A 20,378-nucleotide genomic window follows, 5' to 3' on the forward strand; every position below is an offset into this window, starting at 1 on the left:
GAAACTCTGGGGCTGGGGGCTAGAAATCTGTTTACCCAAACCCTCCAGGCAACTCTAATCCAAAGTCAAGTTGGCAAAGCGCTGCCCTAAACTGCAGGTGACAAGAACAAAGACCAGCTAGAGTGTTAAGACGTCCTGTGCTAAGCGACATCCACGACTTAGCTCATTTAACCCTTATGATGATTTCATGATGCAGGAACTCGTATTCTCATTACACTGGAGCAGCTCTGGCTCAGTCATGTTAAGCACTAAACCGAGACTCTACAAAGCTGTGTGAAGCCAAAGTTTACTGTTAACCACTATTACCCACAGCACGCAAGGAGTGTGTCCCTCCCTTTCTGCTCTCACAGTACAAGTTCATCCACTCAGTAACTCACATAAGCTTTGTGGAAATGGACAGCTTCCCTCAGGATGTAATTTCAGTCTTCTATCAAACATAGAAAGCCCCACATGTGTTGACACTACCCTCCTCAAAAAATAGGCAGGGTGTGAATTTCAGACGACCACTGGAGTCCTCTTGCATCAGTTCAAATTTTTATTAATTGCTTGACTAAAGAATAACTTAGGGACTTCCATGGTGGTCCAGTGGGTAAGACTCGAGCTCCCAATGCAGGGGGCCTGGGTTCAACCCCTGGTTGGGGAACTAGTTCCCGCATGCATGCTGCAACTAAGAGTTCGCATGCCACAACTAAGAAGTCTGCATGCCACAACTAAAGATCCCACATGTGGCAACTAAGACCTGGCACAGCTGAAATACATAATTTTTTTTTTTAACGAGTAACTTATGTGCAGCCCATCTCGCAATGTGATCTTCGCAATGTGATCTCCTGTTACTGAGTCAAGGCCAAGTTTCCACAACTGGCTCATCTCTGACCAAAATCTCAACTGCCCCAATCTAAAGGGATGAGATGAGAGACAGAAGGTAACAGGCACTCCAGGAGTAGAGCTTTCAAAGTGGCCTGAGGCCCCTTAAACTCATGGGACGGGCCCAACACCACCACTGCTGGAAAGCACTTGTCAACAGAGAGAAACATGGGGACAAGATCTCAGTGAGAATCTAGCAACGTGGAGGTTGAGAGGGAAAACGCCGATAACAGTTCTATCAAAGATTCATAACGACACCCTTAACTATACACAAGAGATGCATTAAATAAATCACTGTACATCCAAGGTATTTTAAACCAATATAGCTATTAAAAAATATATTCACAGGCATGGAAAGAACAAATGACACACCCCAAAAGATTAACATATTGTAGTAAACATCTGATATTGTAGAATTACAGGAGACACATTTTCTACTTTGTACTCCTTTGTTTTTCAATGCCTTACACTATAAGCACATTTTTTTTTTTTTTGCGGTACGCGGGCCTCTCACCACTGTGGCTTCTCCCGTGGCGGAGCACAGGCTCCAGACGCGCAGGCTCAGCAGCCATGGCTCACAGGCCCAGCCGCTCCACGGCATGTGGGATCTTCCCGGACCGGGGCACGAACCCATGTCCCCTGCATCGGCAGGCGGACTCTCAACCACTGCGCCACCAGGGAAGCCCTATAAGCACATTTTAATGTAAAATATATATTTATGATAAAATGAAATTAGAAAAAAATACTATAAATTACTTGTTCTATACCTCTAGAACCTACTGAATTTTCAACATATATTGATAGTAAAGTAATAATGAAAAATTGTTTTAAATTTTGAAGTTAACACTTTATATTACTCACTAAAACGCTGAATATACCAGATGAATACACTTTTGTACAAAGAAGAAAAATAAATACTTTGCAGATCAGAGCAATTACCAATACTCATTTTATCAATAAGTTTCAGGATTCCACTGGGAATAAATACATAGCTTTAATTTTCACTGTATTAACCGAGTGGTGTTCCTCTTCTTTCATATTGTTTTAGACATTTAATGTATTCTTTTGGTTCAACACAATGAATGAGCACATTAGAATTTAAGACCGTCATGCAGAAGGACCCCTAACAGATAGATAAAACACTTAGTACTGCCGGAACACAAATGAAATTATCTGAAAAGGCAAGAAATTACTAGCCTGCTGTCTAGTTTTCAAACACACAAAAGGAAGAAATGTTTTTAAATTTTTTAACTTATTCCATAAGTTATTTTTCTGAAATTTAGTTATTCAATATTTGATAATAAGAACACAAATTTGGGGGCTTCCCTGGTGGCGCAGTGGTTGAGAGTCCGCCTGCCAATGCAGGGGACACGGATTCATGCCCTGGTCTGGGAAGATCCCACATGCCACGGAGCGGCTGGGCCCGTGATCCATGGCCGCTGAGCCTGCGCATCCGGAGCCTGTGCTCCGCAACGGGAGAGGCCACGGCAGTGAGAGGCTCGCGTACCGCAAAAAAAAAACACACACAAATTTTCCAAGTCTACAACGGCAAATGAAACTTTCAAATCTTTGCGTAAATTTATAGAATGGGTAACATTACTGAACTGCTCATCAAACAGTTAGGGGGACACCCTCACCGTCAGCCAGTTCCCATCCGCAGATCAATTCAATGAACATTAGGAATTTACAGTAATTTACAAGAGGAAATGTGAAGAAACAAGATTACTTACTCTGCTTAGTTTCTTTATTTTCATACAGCCATTTAAAAATAGAACAGAAGGGGTTTCAAAGACAGATACACAGCATTTTTTACCAAACATTTTAAGCAGAAACAACATAAATAATCTGCTAGAATTATGCCACATCATTTTTCCCTTTGGAAGATAAATGTTACACATACCACGTGTATTAAATAATTATGACTGGAGATAATCACGGCACACATAAAACGTATGCATCACGGCCAAGAATTCACCTAGAGCTTTATTACACTGAGACACATAGCTTTTAAGCTCTGTAAGGAACTCACATGTTTAGCTCTTAATATTACCTAGAAATGCTCATCAAGATTAGGGAGGGGACGCGAAGCACTCGGGTGAGTTTGCAATTGGATGGATTTACTACAGGGAGCTGTCTTATTCCCACTGCATAACCTGACACCTGTTGCTCAAGTGGCAACTCAAATTAAAATACTGCTTAATGGTGAGAGAAAAAATACACTGTGTGGACAGGAAAAACATATTTCAGGCAATGACTATGCTTAAAATGGCTAATTAACCAGCAAACTTTGATCATCATTTCCATTAACTACTGAAAAGTTAGCCTACATTAAACAAAAACTTTCCCAAGACTCGATAAATGTGGCTGTGCTTCGGTGGGCTCCAAAAGCTAATGAGATGGTGACAAGAGTTACACAACGGGGTCAGCGTCCTGGGACAGCTCAGTCTCTAGTGATCAAGCACAAAGTCTCCCCATCCGATGTTTTAGGTTCTACCAGTTAGCCAGCCTGTTCTTTAAAAACCTATTTGAAAGCAGTAACATCGATTAACCCTGGAAACAGTTTTCTATAAGTCAAAACAATCTCTTCCTCTCTTCCTTTCATTTTTAAATCTCATTTCCTACAGAAGTTTCTCCAATGTTTTAAACAGCATGAAATTCACTACCCAAATAGCATTAAAATCTAACCTTAAGCATAGTGGTTTCTGAAAAATCCTCCTCAACGCTCCAGCCTTCCAAACAGGAAGTGTCATTCTTCTCTTTGGTTTGAAGACCAAGAACTAAAGAGTCATAGAAGAGGCACCTTTGATTGGCTTTATTTTTGTAAATACTTTGAACAGGATTGCCTCCTAAGTTTTTCTTTGGTCTCTATCACATCCCAAGTCCTATTTCCAGTTCATCACTCTCAGAAGTTAGGTCATCGGAAACAGTCAGGTCTCAATTATTGGGAACAGAATGATCCAGGCATATCCATTATTGGACCTTCCATCCGCTGAGTCCAACCAACCAAACTACCCAAGCATCGATAAAGAGGATGGGCAGGAGCTGGAAAACTGAACTGCAACCATCAGATAGCTCTCATCTCAAAAGTTCCATTTTTTAATGTTTAGCCAATATCTTCCAACAATAGAAACTTCAAGCCAATATGTTTTTTCCATACATTAATTGTGATATCTTTTAAAATCCAGTATCTTGGAAACTGCTGGCAATAGTGCCAATTCCCACATAAGAAACTCTGAACTAGAAGCCCTGTTGGGATGCGCTATGGATTTGTCTCAAGAGAACTCTGATGGTTCCCTCTGACTTGGAGCATTTGACCACAAAGCCTTATTTAAATAAGACAACAAAGGTAACTTTCAATAATTTTCTCTTCTGAAGGTCTTAAGATTTTATGATGTACCTCATAAAGTTGAAAAGAAATAAAACATAGCCCCCTGCCTTCACTTTGTAGAGGCAGAATCTCTTCTGTTTTGAATCCACAATATAAAGTAAGACCAGTACGTGTAAGTTTTGTTACTGTTGTTGAAGTTGGTTCTCAGAATTGTGTCGGAATCCAGCCAATCCCTGCTTCCCATTGATGCAGCTCTGCTTTTTTTTCATTACGTTGGCTGCCATTTTAGCAACAGAACATTTATAGTATCTCCTAAAATACACTGAATTTACGCGCTGGCTAGAGCTGGACTTAGAAGGGTTTTGTTATTTTAAAAGATATCCCACGATCCTCAAACAGGAATAAATTTCATTGAAACACTAGAATTACAAATTTTATCTCAAAAAGTGAACTTCATTGTGTATCTATCTTTGGATGGGTCATGCTCTTCCACTCATCCCCTCCATGTGGGAAGCTGCTGTGGTTCTCTGACCTCTCTGTGAGAAGGTCCTAGCGTCAGAGACTGGACAGCACAAACATCTGAGCCAGCACACGCTTCTGCTTCTTCTGGATGACCATGTCCAGACAGCTCGAGGAGGGGTACCATCCGCCAGACAGAGGTCCACTCCCGTCAGGGAGAATCACCCCGTTTTCAGTCAGCATTGCCAATGACCTAATAATAAGGCGAGAACTTTGCTGGACTTTCTCACATCTAAGCCAACTTAGTTAAAAGGAAATCCCACAAGTTGTGTGAAATGAGTCATGATTCATTTGTTGATTCCTTAACAAAAAGCTGGAGCACATGGAAGTGCTATGGCTGGATGCACAGATGCACATCCAGGAAGATATGGTCCCTTCACGCCACCATGTGACATGAACATCATTGCTGAATGCTCTCCATCTTTATGTATTGAACCAGAGAGAAACTGAATCTTTCCCTTAAAAAAAAAAAAAAAAAAATATATATATATATATATATATATATATATATATTACAGTGCAACATAAAACATTTCAAGGGAATCACGTTCGCAGAGGCTTAAGAAAAACAAGTGTCCCAACTTGGGGCTTACATATTTTACAATCATTCCATATTTAGAGATAATTAGGATTTTCTTCCAACTCAGATATGAGAAAATGTTGCTTTGCTCTTTTAACTCTAAGTTAAAAAACAGAAGTTTAGTGCGCTGGTCTCACCCTGTTCGCTCTCTTCTTGTCCCCCCACTCCCTCTTGGGCTCACGTTCTGCCCTGCCATGCCCTTCTCTCAAGAGGCACAAGTCATCTCCCCCAGCAAGTGGGCCCGGCCTGCGGGGGAGGGCGACATGCAGCTCCACCTTGTCCGGCTCTCGGAGCACACCACCACCTGGACCAAGGGGTATGCACGTGCCGTGGGCTATGACCTGTACAGCACCTATGATTACATACTACCACCTATGGAGAAAGCCCTTGTGAAAACCAACATTCAGATAGCTCTTCCTTCTGGGTGCTATGGGAGAGAAGCTCCACATTCTGGTTTGGCTGCAAAATACTTCATAGATGTAGGGGCTGGTGTCATAGATGAAGATTACAGAGGAAATGTTGGTGTTCTACTGTTTAATTTTGGCGAAGTCTGAAGTCAAAAAGGGTGATGGAATTGCACAGCTCATTTGTGAATGGATTTTTTACCCAGAAATAGAAAAAGTTCAAGTTTTAGATGATGCTGAAAGGGGTTCAGGAGGTTTTGGTTCCACTGAAAATAATTAAAACTTTATGCCAAGAAAAGACATTTTAACTCTTGCATACGACTGATGTAAAGCTTTAAGGGAACTTCAGTAAATGGACTGAGAAAGCCTTTAAGGTGTCAAAATAACCATTATTAGAATGTAACGGGAAAACCTACTGAAATGTTACGTCAGTGCTGACTGAAGTGACCATACCCTTACATAAAGCAGCGCTTCACACACTTGATGCTCCATAAACGATGCGACATAATCCAACAAGACAGTGACACTTGGGAGGTACTGTCATCAGACTTCACCACGTGCTAGCGAGGACTTCGGAGAATGGCAGCAAATCACCACTAATCAACCCTCCTGTCCTTCTCAGCAGCCAGGTTCGGAGCTGGGAAGTAACTCACCACAAGCCACAGTGGTCGCCAGACAGGGTTCCTGGGTCAGAACCCGCACAGATGCGGTTGACAAGGGAACCCCAGGCCTCCTCTCCGGTCCCCTGAACCCAAGTCCCCAGAGCGGATCCCCAGGGGCCATACAGGAAAACGGTGTGGGGACTGGAGTTCCCGGCCAGGTTCTGCATTCAGAGGAGAAAAGGCCTTTGTTTAAATGTCTCTGAACAGTAGAATAATTGCAAAAATGGTGTATTGGATAAATAGCAAATTCTCAGGGAAACTACAGAGAGGTAAGAGAAGATGAGCAGGTGAGGGGGCAGGATGCCTGGCTCAGAGGAACACGTTCGATCTGCCGGGATGCATGTTTTTATGGAACACGCTAATGACAATGGGAGAACATTTGGGAAGAAATACAAGCATGAAACAAAAAGCAAGAGTGAGACGTGAAAGATTACGTTAATCACGTATTTGGGTTTTAGAAGAAAGGTGGGTTTTTTTAAACCCCCCACTGAACCAAATGAGCTGTAACACGTAAACAGGCACTGTTCTGTTCAAAAAAATAAGACCCTCACTGTAACATTTACAATTCTACAAAAGACTCCATCAAATTCTGCCAAAGCATACCCAGTGGCTGGCATCTGAGGCTCTGGAAAGATAAAATCTGAAACTGCATACTGCCGTTTTATGTATTTTACTGCTAGGCTAGGATGCATTTAATGCACAAATGCCAGCAGGCCAGAATACAAACATTTACTATGGATGTGCTTTAAGTTAATGTTGATTCCAACAGTTTACCATCCATCAACTATTCTGGTGCCAATTAGCACCTTAAACACCATGCGTAAATATTTGAAAAACACGTCAGCAATTAAAGGGAGGAAATATTCCACATTAAAATCAGGAAGAGACTTTAGGTTAAACGCTAAAAGGTAACTACATTCTCGGAACATCAAGTTTCACAGCGTAACACAAAATGCTATACGCACTCCAAACCAAAAATACAACACGTAGATCCTATTTAAAATTCAGTAAATGCCAATTATTATTTACTGCTTTCAAAATTAATAGGTCTTCTAGCTGAATATGAGGTTTTAAACTTTGTGCGTCATTAACTTATACTCCATGTTAGTGATGAAGTGTTGACAAATGCTTTCAGTGAACTAAGAATGTGAAAAATTCCGAAAGGTAGCTTACGTTCTTTCTTTGTACTAACTTTTTAATGCTCGCCTTTTTTAAACAACAAGAAAAGTTAGAGTGCCTGGCACATGGCTTAAAGTCAAGCTTTCTTCTTAAGTAATCTAAAAAGAAGAACATAAATTCTTCATCATTTAAAGATTTTACTTTCTAAGCAGAGTAATCCCCATAGTTAAAAAAAGAATTTTAATATAAACTGAAAGAAACTTAATATGCCAAGTTAATCAATGACAACTCAACAGCCTTTCATAAGGAATCAGGATCCCACAGAATTGGGGCCATTTTTTAAGTATGGAGCTTTAAGACTGGGACAAAAAACTTTTAACAGTAGGAATTGATATATTTTTTATCAAGACTACACCAACTCTTTCATCTTTCACAATGAGAAAAATAGGCAAAATCATTAACTCATGGGGAAAACTCTAGAATACTAATAGTAAGATATTTCGATGGCATTGAGCAAAATATTTGAGGACCTATTAACGGGTTGAAACTGGATAAATAGATGCAGTCTTTTAAGAATAGTATTCATAAAAAAAAAATTAAAAAAAAATAAAAAAAAAGAATAGTAATTCAAATGTTAGCTTTCAAGACATGGACTGTGGTCCCAACCCATCCAAACAGAACGACGCTGCCACTGTTCTACTTGAAGAAAATGTTGGGAAGTTTCACTTATATTTTTAAAATTCAATTAGAAGACAAAATCTTGTATATTGCATGTATGGGAAAATGATCTCCTAGAAAAAAAAAATAAGTCAAAATAACTGAGGAACAAAACAAAGTTATAGGATCAAAGAATAATGAATACTTCAAGTTTTGCTTTAACTATTAGAAAGCCTTGTACCAAATACATGCCTGAACGCTTATCTTGCATTATTATTTTACTATCCTTATTTTTTTCTAACATCGTCAAGATGTTTTAGCTTTTTTGTAATCATATGTATCTTATAAGGCCACTATGCCCAGATTCAGTGCCATCCCCCATTTTCTGAGAAACACCTCCACTCACCCGCACACCTACCTTCCCACCACCCATCCAAAGGGGTGGGCGCCTGGTAAACAGGTGTTCTGAGTGGTTCTACTTCAACCCCACGGCCACTGCCACCGTCACTGCCCCTGCGCCCTCCCCTTCCAGCCACACTGATGAGATCAGAGGTGGACTTTTGATCCAAACTGGACCAACTGCACTATCTCCCCAAGGAACTTGCAAGTGGGACTGAAAGACTGAAAGAGGCTGGGACTATCGTAAGGCACATTTAGGGATGTGAGACAGACAAATTATAACATGGAAACAGAGGGGCAAAGAAAGCTGCTCTAGGGGAGGAAGAATAAAGCAGAATTCCAGAAGCAAGCAAGAAATCACGTCTTGAGAAGCGGGACTTCTGGTGTTCCTAATGCCGTTTTAGACCCTGTTCCTGTTCTTGTGCTAGTTGAGGTTATGAAGAACCCCTCTGGTACCATCCCAACTTCATTCTTCTTACACTAACTTGACTTGATTATTGTTACGAGGAACATCAAGAAACTCAACTGAATACAGCCTCACATCCTATGTGCAATAAAGGTTTACCATATGTAACTGTGCTACCACTCTTCAATCCCTCGGCTTAAGATCATTTAGATGAACAAAGTTAAAATGTTTGGGTTTTTTCTGTCCATATCTGTTCCAATCATGGACTTCAAGGGCAATAACTAAGCCTCCCCAACACACTCTTTCCCTTCTACTAACCCACAGCCCTTCACTTTTCTATGTCCCACCCGAAAATATCTAGACAAGGATATTTCTGGTTCATAGATTGTCTGTATTTTATACAAAAACTTTCTGAACACATACATGTACCTGACCCCATCCCACCAGCAGGCACGGGTGATAAAGGAACGTATAATAGTGGGTTTAACTGTCTCAGCCAGTAGCACAGCAATGCTCAATGGACCCATTGGTTCACCCGGGACAAAGGAGTATCAATCACCAAACAGCACCCTTTCCAAAGTAGGTCACTGTTATCACTAGAATGTGATTTTATCTCTGAGTACTTTGGGGAAGAATATAGATGAGAATTACTCAGCCTCTTGAAAAGTAGGAATTGTGCTTTATTCAACTTTATATCCTTGGCACCCAACACATCATGTAATATATAGTACATGCATAGCAAATAATTACCAATCAGAATACCTAGAAAATACAAAAGGGATGATATAATTATTATTATTATCATCATCATTATTATTTTGCCAAGACTATTTCTCAATCAAAGAAAGATGCAGACAACTGTGGTATTACTGGCCGTATATAATAGATTTGGACAAAGTAAGACCTTTCAAACACACCTCCCTGTAGGGACACATTTCTCAGCTCCTACTTACTTACTGACACATGGGTTGCACGTCTCTTTGCTCAAAAGTATGGCTCAAAAGTGAGTCATCATATCCCTCATTGCTACAGCCCAAATGATCTATCACGGCCACATCAGAGGCACATTTATGACTTGCTTATTCCAAAACCAATTTGAGTGCGTGCTGTTACAAAGTTTTTGGTAGTTATAGTTCTTAACAGAAATTCTGCTTCATTTTATCAGCCATATGGAATTATAGGCAAGAATCACATTGTAAACTATCATCATTGCCTTGATCTTTAGAACAACCGATAAAATACTTATCGTGCCTACAAACTCATTTCCTCAAAGTGTCAAGTCCTAAGTAACTTAGAAATGAGTCCTACCTCCTTTCTGACGGTCCCTTGACTCTATAATATGAAATCTGCAAGAGTGTAAAGCTACCTACTGCAAAGACAGCTTCCCTTCCACGATGTCCCCTCACCCCAAGTATACACACTTAGCTTTTATTCCAGTTACACGGAACCACGGATCAATTAAATGCTGCTTCCAAACCCACACATTTGCTATTCCTTCTCCCTGAGATAAACAACTCGTAAAGGATTAAAAGACTTTTCTTTTTCTCCAAAGTCTTAAGTTTTCTGGAGACCCTATGCCAAAGCACTCCCTCTTGTCATTCTTCTGTCCTTGGTCCACATGTCCTCTTAGTACTGGTGCCACACTCTGCCTTTTACTTCAGCTAATTGTGCACATCTTACCAGAGCTCAATCTGATTGATCTTACGGACAAAGTAGTATTTTCAAATGATCTAAGATAAAAAGGCTTGTCGGCTAATTGGTACAAACTTGTTATGATTTTCTATAACCCATGGCTTAGGGGTCTTGCCCTCTTATCTGTAACTGCTAAGTACCCACGCATTTTTAGGCAAGTGTCATAAACTCTAGAGAATTAACCAGAGATGGTTTTTAAGCCCAATTTTATTTTAAACTGTAAGCGTCTGGAGCTTTCACAACACTTTCTAAAAGAAAAGTGAAACACTGAGTTGTGAATTCTACCTGAGTTGCAATAGTTACCAGTCAGAATAGACACATACCAATGAAAGAGAAAACAAGATTGCTACCTTTTTAACATCCCAGCAAGTCAGGATTCCTTAAAGTGAATGCCCACTGGTCAATGTCACAATTTCCCCTGTAAATCATTATTCCACAGTTTAATAAATAGACTTACTCACCAAACAGAAAGACACACAATGACTGGTGAAAAGGATGACTCCCAGGACAGCAGTATCATCTGACCTTACTTACTGGATGAGAACAGAAGTGATTATAACAACAAAAACGCACTTGAGAGGCTTCTACCGCTTGTCAAAGTGAAGAAGAACACAGTGGGTATATTTAAGATGATCCTGGGAGCTGAACTGAGATCCTTCATGCTGTATAGAAACAGGCATTTAAAATGAGTCCGTGAAGAGAGTTTTCTTATTTAACAAAATATCTTTTACAAAGTAAAGGATTTTAAAAGTTTGCATTAGAAGCTGACATAGGTCATGTGCCTTAATTACGTGCATCATAAAATCTAGTATGTCCTACTGAGTAATTCAAAATAGTGGTAAATGTTTGGCTTCCCCGGCAAAAGAAATTGCTTAATTTCTAAGACTTAAACATGAGAAACCATAACTAACCATGATCCGTGAAGAAGAAATCAGAGTCCAAAACAGAATTTGGGGAGATTTTTTATAGACCTTTAGAAGGCTGACTTTACTGTATCCTGAATATTTTCTCCATTTGCTTCTATACTGGGGTATTGGCATATAGCAATAATATTTCTCAAACCCAGAACAACTGTTGTTCAAATCTAGGCCATGCAGAAAAAGTTAATGATACCACAGATACTTATCAAAAGCAAATACTTTTATATATTTTAATTCTAATTCTAATGCTTAAAGAGTTTAAGGGGTTGTTACATGCATAGGACTTGATAATGAAGAAAGGACACAAGCCTAGTACAATGTCACAGAAAACCAAAACGATCTACTAAATGGAAATACATTCATTCTTTTGGTTTCCCCTCTGTAATGCATTTTTTAACATTTATCTTTTTAATCCATGAATCAGTGAGGACAATATTTTGCTATTTATGGGTACAAAACAGCCCTGTCCTAGGTATACCAGGGTATACTTAAGTATGTAACATCACAAGATATAGTAAATTTACTTTACTAGACAATATAGCATAGTAGGATTAACCAGAGATATACTTCAATTAGAAAATCCTTTAAAATAACAAAGTCAATGAATATTTGACTGTACAGTTTATTCTGTCAAATATAAATGTTTGTCAGTGTAGGGCTTCCCTGGCGGCGCAGTGGTTGAGAGTCCGCCTGCCGATGCAGGGGACGCGGGTTCGTGCCCCGGTCCGGGAAGATCCCACATGCCGCGGAGCGGCTGGACCCGTGAGCCATGGCCGCTGAGCCTGCGCGTCCGGAGCCTGTGCTCCGCAGCGGGAGAGGCCGCGGCAGTGAGAGGCCCGCGTACCGCAAAAAAAAAAAAAAAAAAACACATAAATGTTTGTCAGTGTATGTGTGTAAATTATACTGTCAGTCTCAACACAGCCGAGTGTTTTTGTAAGCTGCAAAACAATTAATAAGTAACTCTCTAAGGGGTGTACCAAAAATTTTCCAGAACATGCCAGATATCTGGTCAAAGATATGGGATTTAAAAAATGTTTGATACATAGCTCTAGTATTAAAAACAATTCCTATGTTTGAAAGTCAGTGTCAACAGATGCAAGAACTTTATTTTAAAACTTCCAGGGAGACAAAGCCTTTCAAGAATGGGGCCAGTACCCTGCAATCTGGTTTGGGGGTGGGGGAGTGGTTAGGGAACGGCAGAAAGCACGCATGCCCAAGGAGTTCTTTTTACTCCTTTTTTTTTTTTTGAGACAATGGTATTAAATTTTAATCACGTTTTCATGAGTTCCAAAGGATAGCAAGGGCACAAAGTGTCAGCCCTCTTTGGATGTGTTGAGGCATTTGCAACAAACTCAAGCTTTTTCATGCAAAACAACAGAATTTGAGGTCACATTAGTCTCTATCCTTTCCCTCTGGGCATGTACTCAGGTTAGGACTCTCTCAAACCACTATTTGGGGTAAGGTTTTAAAGAAAAAAAAAATTCTTGTGGTAAAAATAGGTGGCACTGCTTTTCAACATTAAGAGAGCAACAGCTGAGGTTCCGATCCTGAGATGGGGGCAAGGACCAGGAAATATTCTTGATTACTCCAAATTTCTGATGCAAATTACACTCTGTCTCCAATCTTGGGGACGGTGAGGTGGGAGGAGGAATGAGAACAAGATACCCCCTTTACCACCACCCCAAACATTTTGTGTTGCAGGAATTAAATTACTCCAGCCTTAATCTTCATTCACCGTGGCAATTACAAAGGTGAAATGACGGGAATCTTATCTTGCTAAAAGTTTACCAACTGCTTTGCACTTTTCCTCTAATTTCGCACCAGTGTCATCAGATTTCTCAGTTTCAATTTCCACTTATCCTTATCCAAAATCATATTCATTAAAACCAGGTACAGGGTGGAAGCCATGCTGAAATGTCATCCTCCCACCAGACAGCCTAGTAATCGGTGAAGCACACTTTGAACCACTGGTGGCGCTCACTGCATCTCTGCTCCGAGGACAGGCAGCCAGGACCACTTGCTTACTTTATAGGTCCACTTCGGTTTTCTATCTTCCAAGTTTCTTATCAGAAATTTTAAGGGAGGATTACCATTTAAGTTTTTTTTTTAAGTCTATCATTTCTATAACTGTTAAAACCATTTTTCAAAACCAAGCAGAACGTAAACAATTTCAACCAAATGAATCACTGTTTAACTTAAACTAATGCATCTTTCTAGTTCCGTGAACACCAGTTAATTCTACTCTGTACTAACCATGACACTGCAATCATTCATCCTTCTAAATACAAGCATATTTTGTATCACCATTCTTTTAGTTACCCAGATTATAAACTTAATACTGTAATATGTTAAGGATAGACAACAATGACTCTTTGGGGGTTTTTAACATCTTGAAAATTAGAGTTTAAAATACGTGCTTTAGAATGAGTTGCTGGAGCCACAGGGCTCAACAGAAGCACTTACATATTACTCCGTAAGATATTATGAGGCATTTCACAAATTCCACATCCAATTTCTATTTAATAAAACAGTCAATTCATTAGGAAAAATTGTGCTAATATGAGAATATCGAACACTGTGTCTTGTATACGGAATCCGTATATACATAAAGGTCATACCTGTCTTCAAAAATAAGGTAAATCAGCATTACAATAAGGTAAGATTAAGAGCATCATGTAATATCCTGATGCCCAAAAGGAATAAGAAATTGTATTTTATAATGGAAAGAGCTTAAACTTCAGAGGCCCATGTATCTGTCAGCTGATCCTCACCTTGGAGGATCCGTCATCTTGGACTATTGACCTTTATCCATGAAAGGAGGTTAATAGTTTATAAGGAGAAACTATATATATAACAATTAATTCATCCTCTGGTAGGTAGGCTGCATACACCCAAATGTTAGCCTTTATATTCATACATAAATAAATGTTATTTATCTATTTAAAATATAAAAAGAAAGGCTACAATGTTAGTTACTCAATATCCTCTCCAAACTCCTTCGTCACTAACTGAAGCCCAATTTTTTCAGTATCTGTTTCTAATTGGCTATGTGACTTCTTGTCATTTCATTTCATTTTCAGGATTTGCTTGGGGAAGAACAAGGAACTCAATTCTAGCCCACAGGTCAGCAGATCAAGTCTTCCCAGGGCTTTGGGGATGGATTTTGAACTCACGTTGCTGGAATGTGTGGGATGGAGCCACTACAGTTCTTTTGTGATTCTGGGAAGAACCAGCCTAGACGTTGAGGATGGCAGAAAAGAAAGAGCTGGGCCCCTCATAACATTATTGAGTTACATAACTAACAAAACCTCACACGCTATTTTAGGATATGTGATTGTGCAAAGTACAGATTCTCTATTGTTTCACTCTCTCCTGAGTGGCTTTTCTATTATATGCATATAGGTTGAATAGATATTTGGGATGCTCATGTCCTGTGAGAATATATAAACACATTTTATTATCTCAGTCTATAATTGCAAGCCATTAATATGATAATTTTTCATTTATTGATGGAATAAAAATAACCAACACTTCTCAAATGCTCACTGTAATTCATTTATTTCTTACAACAAGGTTATGAGGTAGGTACATCTCTTATCCTCAATTTAGAGACAGGTCAACTGAGGTCCAGAAAAGCCAAGTAAGTAACTTGTCTAAATGCACAGAACTATTAACTTGACGAGCCAGAATTAAGTTCAGGAAACTGGCTCTCCAGCCCACTCAGTATTGTTAAGCAATACTGTCTGTCAAATGAATAGCATTAAAATAAATTTAGACCATTAGTGATATTAATTGCTGGCCAGAAACCCAAGATAATTTATTGTCCAATTATACCCAATTATGAGAGCTAGTTTAATTACATCAAGACAGTTCTTCATCTGGTCACTACTGAAGACCATATGGCCAGATAGAAGACATAACATTGAAAGATTTAATCCCGTTTTTCTTAACTCAATAAACAACTTGCTCTTTAACAACTTTTGTGTTGTAATTAGTTTATTTCCGATTCTTAAAATCTGAGTTTTTAGAAAGTGATTTTGATGCCTAGTACACCTGGGAACCTCTGCCTCAGGTAATTATGGATGACCTTCACTTTCAAACACGAAAGGACAATGGTCCCTTTCTTTAAGTGTGTAAGCTCACAACACTAATTAGATCACCCGGTTTGGTGTGGGGAGATAAACTTTGAAAAATGCAGGATTCAAATTATCATGATAATTGGCTTTTCCTAACTTGTCCCATTTTCTAAATGGCAAAAAATGAAAGTCATGATTCAACTATTTTTCCACTTTATCAAAAGGAAAATACCAACCTTGATTTTTCAATGATTAAACAAAGTCCAATGAACTGACCGTTGACAATCCAACATCGATCCTGGTGTCACCCCAAGGATAAAGCAGGGAGGGAGCTCTTCTTACTATGGGGGTGGGGGTGTGGATTTCAAGGCTCAGTCAACAACCCCCTGCCGTGTGGGTAAGGAACAATGCCCAGCCCTGTCAATGCCAGAGCGCAGAATGAAATTTTCTACTTTGCAGAAAGTTTTGAACTATTTTTTTTCAGAGATTGACAGATAGCGCTGTGCATTCTTGAAAATGACGTGAACATAACATGAAGCACCCCTGAGGGACATTTCTATACAGGTCGTTATAAGCATCTACAAAGAGGCTTAATCTTATAACAAAACACAGATTGCGACTAATTCCACAGATTAAAATCCTTAAAAACCAGGTCAGGGTCATGATTTGGCCCTTCTGACAGGCAAGTGCAAAGATATCCTGGGGGAAACAAGGTGTAGACTCAGGGGGGTAACAAGTAAAATGTAGGGTAAATACATTATTCAGGAAATGCAGTGAGAACATCTGACCCAAAATGGTAGAGCACGTGGGGCAGGATGGATAATAATGCAAAATTTACTTGTGTTATATCAAAACAAAGAAAAAAACAGGCTTTAAACATGAGTTATGTGCTTTCTTTTTCTTACATGCGTTTTTGCTTTTGCAATGGAAAATATCATGTAGAAGTCCCACAGTAGTTCATTTACAGTGTTCTATCTAGATATTAATTAACCACATTAATCCAAGAGTTTTTGCAATTGGTACGTCCATTCCTACATCAGGTCAAACACACACGATGCTGATCTGATGGCTGTAAAGCCAATATTGCTTTAAGACAAGAACATGTCTTTAAATGTTATTATTAAAACTCTTTTTTGTACTATTTTAAGGGGTAAACTTTTTTTTTTTTTTATTCTAGAAATGTTCAGATACTTTCCGGATGCTTTTTTTAAGTGTATTTTAGGATAAAATTTAACTTCTCTATTTATAGTCACTTCCTCCGTAAAGACTTGGAAATAAAGAGCACTATAGACTAGTTAAGGAAGATTGCTACACAGGAAACTAACAGGAAATGCAACTTATAGCTGTTAGTACAGTGAACCACGCAAAGAAAACAAGAGGTTAATGAGGTCTTGCGGATCCAACCTTCCCTGAAAACAGGGTTGCTAGTTAATGTGCAACAGAGAAAAAAGATATTCAACAGAGTGTGAATATCAGTGTCTGTAAGTACTCCTGTTACACCATGAACTGATTTAGTATGTGTTCTGAAAACGAAGTACTAATCTACTAAAAAAATTTAAAAAACAATGTCAATACAGACAAGCACTCGTTTTAAAAATAGTGGTAAAGAATTGAGACCATTTTAAATTAAAATAGTAACTAAATATGGGTGTGTACATATGCAGGAATGTTTGCTTGGGTGTAACGAGTACTATGAAAATTTAAATCACCAAATCATTTCTGGAACAGTTTTAAACCTTAAGAAGACTGTGTCCTTTGACATTTTCTTTTTACACTGATTTGACTTAACATTAAACAACTGGTCTGGTCAGAATTTCAAACATTCAGAGGCTAAATTCATCCATGGAGTACTACTTCGAATCGTTCATTAACACAAATACACAGAGATGCAAACATCAGTTATGTACTCTGACAATTTAATCTAATTTTAAAATTTCCAGTGGCTTTTAAAGTAGTAAGAGCATTATTCGTTTAAACAATAAGATAAACACAGGAAGAGCAGAAACCAGCAGTTACAGCTGGACACTAAGCTATCAATATTTTACCAAGAAGCCTTGCACAATAGACTTGACATTTCCAGATTTATGCTCCAGCCATCTGTCCTCAGATGGTGTGATATGTGTCATTGTTGAGGGGATAGCTAGCAAGCACGATTAGTTTACTGCAGAGTATAATCGAGTTCTGCCTGTCGGAGAAGTACGGATAGGTGGGCTAAGAGGGAGGGAAACCAACTGTCTTCCATTCACTCTGCGCTTCTCTTCCTGTGGAGCCATCAAAGAGACACCGTCCCTCAGCCGTCCCTTCCAGGCTCCATCGGTCACCACCAGGACCAACCTTCCAGTCTGTTATCGATGCTTCCTACTGAATAGAGGAGTTTCAGGAACTACCTTCCAAAAAAACCTGCATTTTATCCTGGCTGGGACTATCACTGGACAGAAAAGTGAAATCAAAATTCACCCAGCTGAAGTTAGTATTACAGATGTGAATGACCTCCTCCACCACGATGATCACACTTTTTTTATAGTCAACCAGTGTTGTAGGAATCTTGTCATTCATTATTGGCAAAAGAGACACCTATGAAGAAGCTTTAATTCATTATGATTTTAAATACTTTTGTTATGAATCAAAACCTTGTTCAATTTGAAAGTGTCTATACAATAAAAAAGAAAACTTGTTTCTCTGATAATTACACCGGAAAACATAAATCATATTTTTAAAATTTTAAATAAATAAATAAAGGCGATTTTATTTTTCAAAAAGCCTTTGACGTTTTCATAAATAATAAAACTCTGAGGTCTAAGAATACGAATAATAACATGCTAATTAATAATAATAATAACAGAGACATACAGCTAAGGGGTAGCAGAGCCAAGGGTAACCCACTCTGTTCTTCTCAGATGCAGCAATTTGCAAGTTAAAGAACAGAGACACTGGAGTCAGATGCTAAAATCCTGTTCCAGAACCTGCTCGCTGTTTGACTTCAGGCAATTAACCTCTCTGAACTTCAATTCCCTCAGCTGTAGGAAGGATGCACTCAAATGTCAATTGCCCAATTCCCTTCCGAACTTTTATTTCTAATGGTGTTGCATATGAAATACTTCAACTGACACAGGCAATTACATTTACAGTGTGTCCTATTACCTCCAGATAAAAACATTAGTAAAGCCTTCCAAAAACAAAGAATCATTCCTTAGTATGATTAATAATTAACAGGTATTAATATTCAAAGCTAAACTCATACTACTTTTCATACTATCTAAAAATATATGAAAACTTTTTAAATGGCAGATAAACGGTATTCTGTAAATAATAATCTAAGGTATAACCAAATCATTCCCAGAGCTCTTCTGAGCAAACAAAGACAGTAACACAACATTAGCCAAGTGCAAAATAAGAAAAGCTTTACTGCCTTAAGTTTTAAACATCAGCATATGGAAACTATAGAGAAACTGGAAAATCCTTTTACAGAAGAATGGGGTTGGGGGGGGCTGATCTTACTACCACAAGAAAACTCACACAGATGTTTAATTTAGTTTTGATTTTCAAATCATGAGGGAGAAACTGACTCAAAATAAATATGCAATGCTATATAATACTGCATTATAAGTGACTAATTTTTTAACAAGTCACCATCACTAAATGCTACCAAAACTTTTAGAAAAATTATATTAGAAAAAATGGTGAAATTAAGTTCATCCATGCCTGAATGAATGAGGATTAACTGACCATTGATTAAACAAGCCTTTCCTTTCTACTCAGACAACTAGAAACAATAGGTGAGATTATAAATTTTTCCATACCATTATTAAAGGTTTTACATCTTGCTAAAATAAAAATAGGAACAGGTGATTCCAGTACCACCAATACATATTTTTACTTTCCTCAAGCAGACACAAGAAATAGGCTCAGATGAAATTTTCTAAAAATAGAAAAACAACACACGTGTATCTAATCCTTTAAGAATCTTCATACTTGAATTCCAAAAGTTGCTTCCTCTCCCAGTTTTAGCCAAAACTCTCAAAAATATACTCAAAATTTTACCTGTTGTTTGAGTTATTTTACAAACAACTCTGTTGGTTTACCACAGTGCTTAGCAATGTTTTCCCTCTCAGTGGTGAAGATGGGCTACAAAAGACTATTCAGGAAAAATTAAGATGTGAGGGACTGCTTTTGTTTCCACCCAAAACTCCAATCGGTTATTAAGTTCCAAACTGTGACAGGGGCATAGTAACTTATTCTTACAGCTAGATGAATGTGAATTAAAATTAGCACCCCTCTTTAGATGGTAAAACGTTCAATTCTGGGATTCTATGAAAGGTAGCACAGAAGTAGGTTTTAATTTTTTTATCCTCACGCTTCAGTGAGCAAACTGAGTTGGCAAAGCTCGGCTGCCACGTGGGACCCAGGAGTCGTTGGCTTTTAGATTAATTATGATGATGATGTGAACAGCTAACATTAATACTGCACTCAGTATAGGCTAAGCATTGCTCCAAGCCTGTTACGTATACATTTCATTTGGTCTTTATAACCCTGCGAGGTAGCATTAACATTATAAATCAGCTACTATAAAACATAAACAGTCACAAGGCTTCCTCTTCAGCAAAAGGTAGCAAAACTAGCAATAATTTTAAATGACAAAAGCAAGAACCCTATATATTTGGGAAATAAAGTAAATGACACACCGAAGAATAATAAACCAAAAGAATAGATGGAATGGAAACTTTTGTTGGAGAAAGCAATGACTGATTCAAC

The 20,378-nt window shown here is 38.6% G+C and overlaps 1 protein-coding gene and 1 pseudogene across 19 annotated transcripts in view; one reads left to right on the top strand and one right to left on the bottom strand.

Annotated features, from left to right (window-relative positions):
* The window catches only part of PARD3 (par-3 family cell polarity regulator), a 629,984-nt gene that overhangs the window by 413,098 nt on the left and 196,508 nt on the right, over positions 1 to 20,378 (bottom strand). The gene's annotated exons all lie outside the window — the stretch shown is intronic.
* On the top strand, positions 4,167 to 6,686 carry LOC309802595 (deoxyuridine 5'-triphosphate nucleotidohydrolase-like; annotated as a pseudogene). Its single transcript has one exon. The product of its transcript is annotated as a deoxyuridine 5'-triphosphate nucleotidohydrolase-like (transcript).

The sequence above is a fragment of the Mesoplodon mirus genome (assembly GCF_964341445.2).
Source record: "Mesoplodon mirus genome assembly, chromosome: 4".
NCBI classification, from domain to species: domain Eukaryota; kingdom Metazoa; phylum Chordata; class Mammalia; order Artiodactyla; family Ziphiidae; genus Mesoplodon; species Mesoplodon mirus.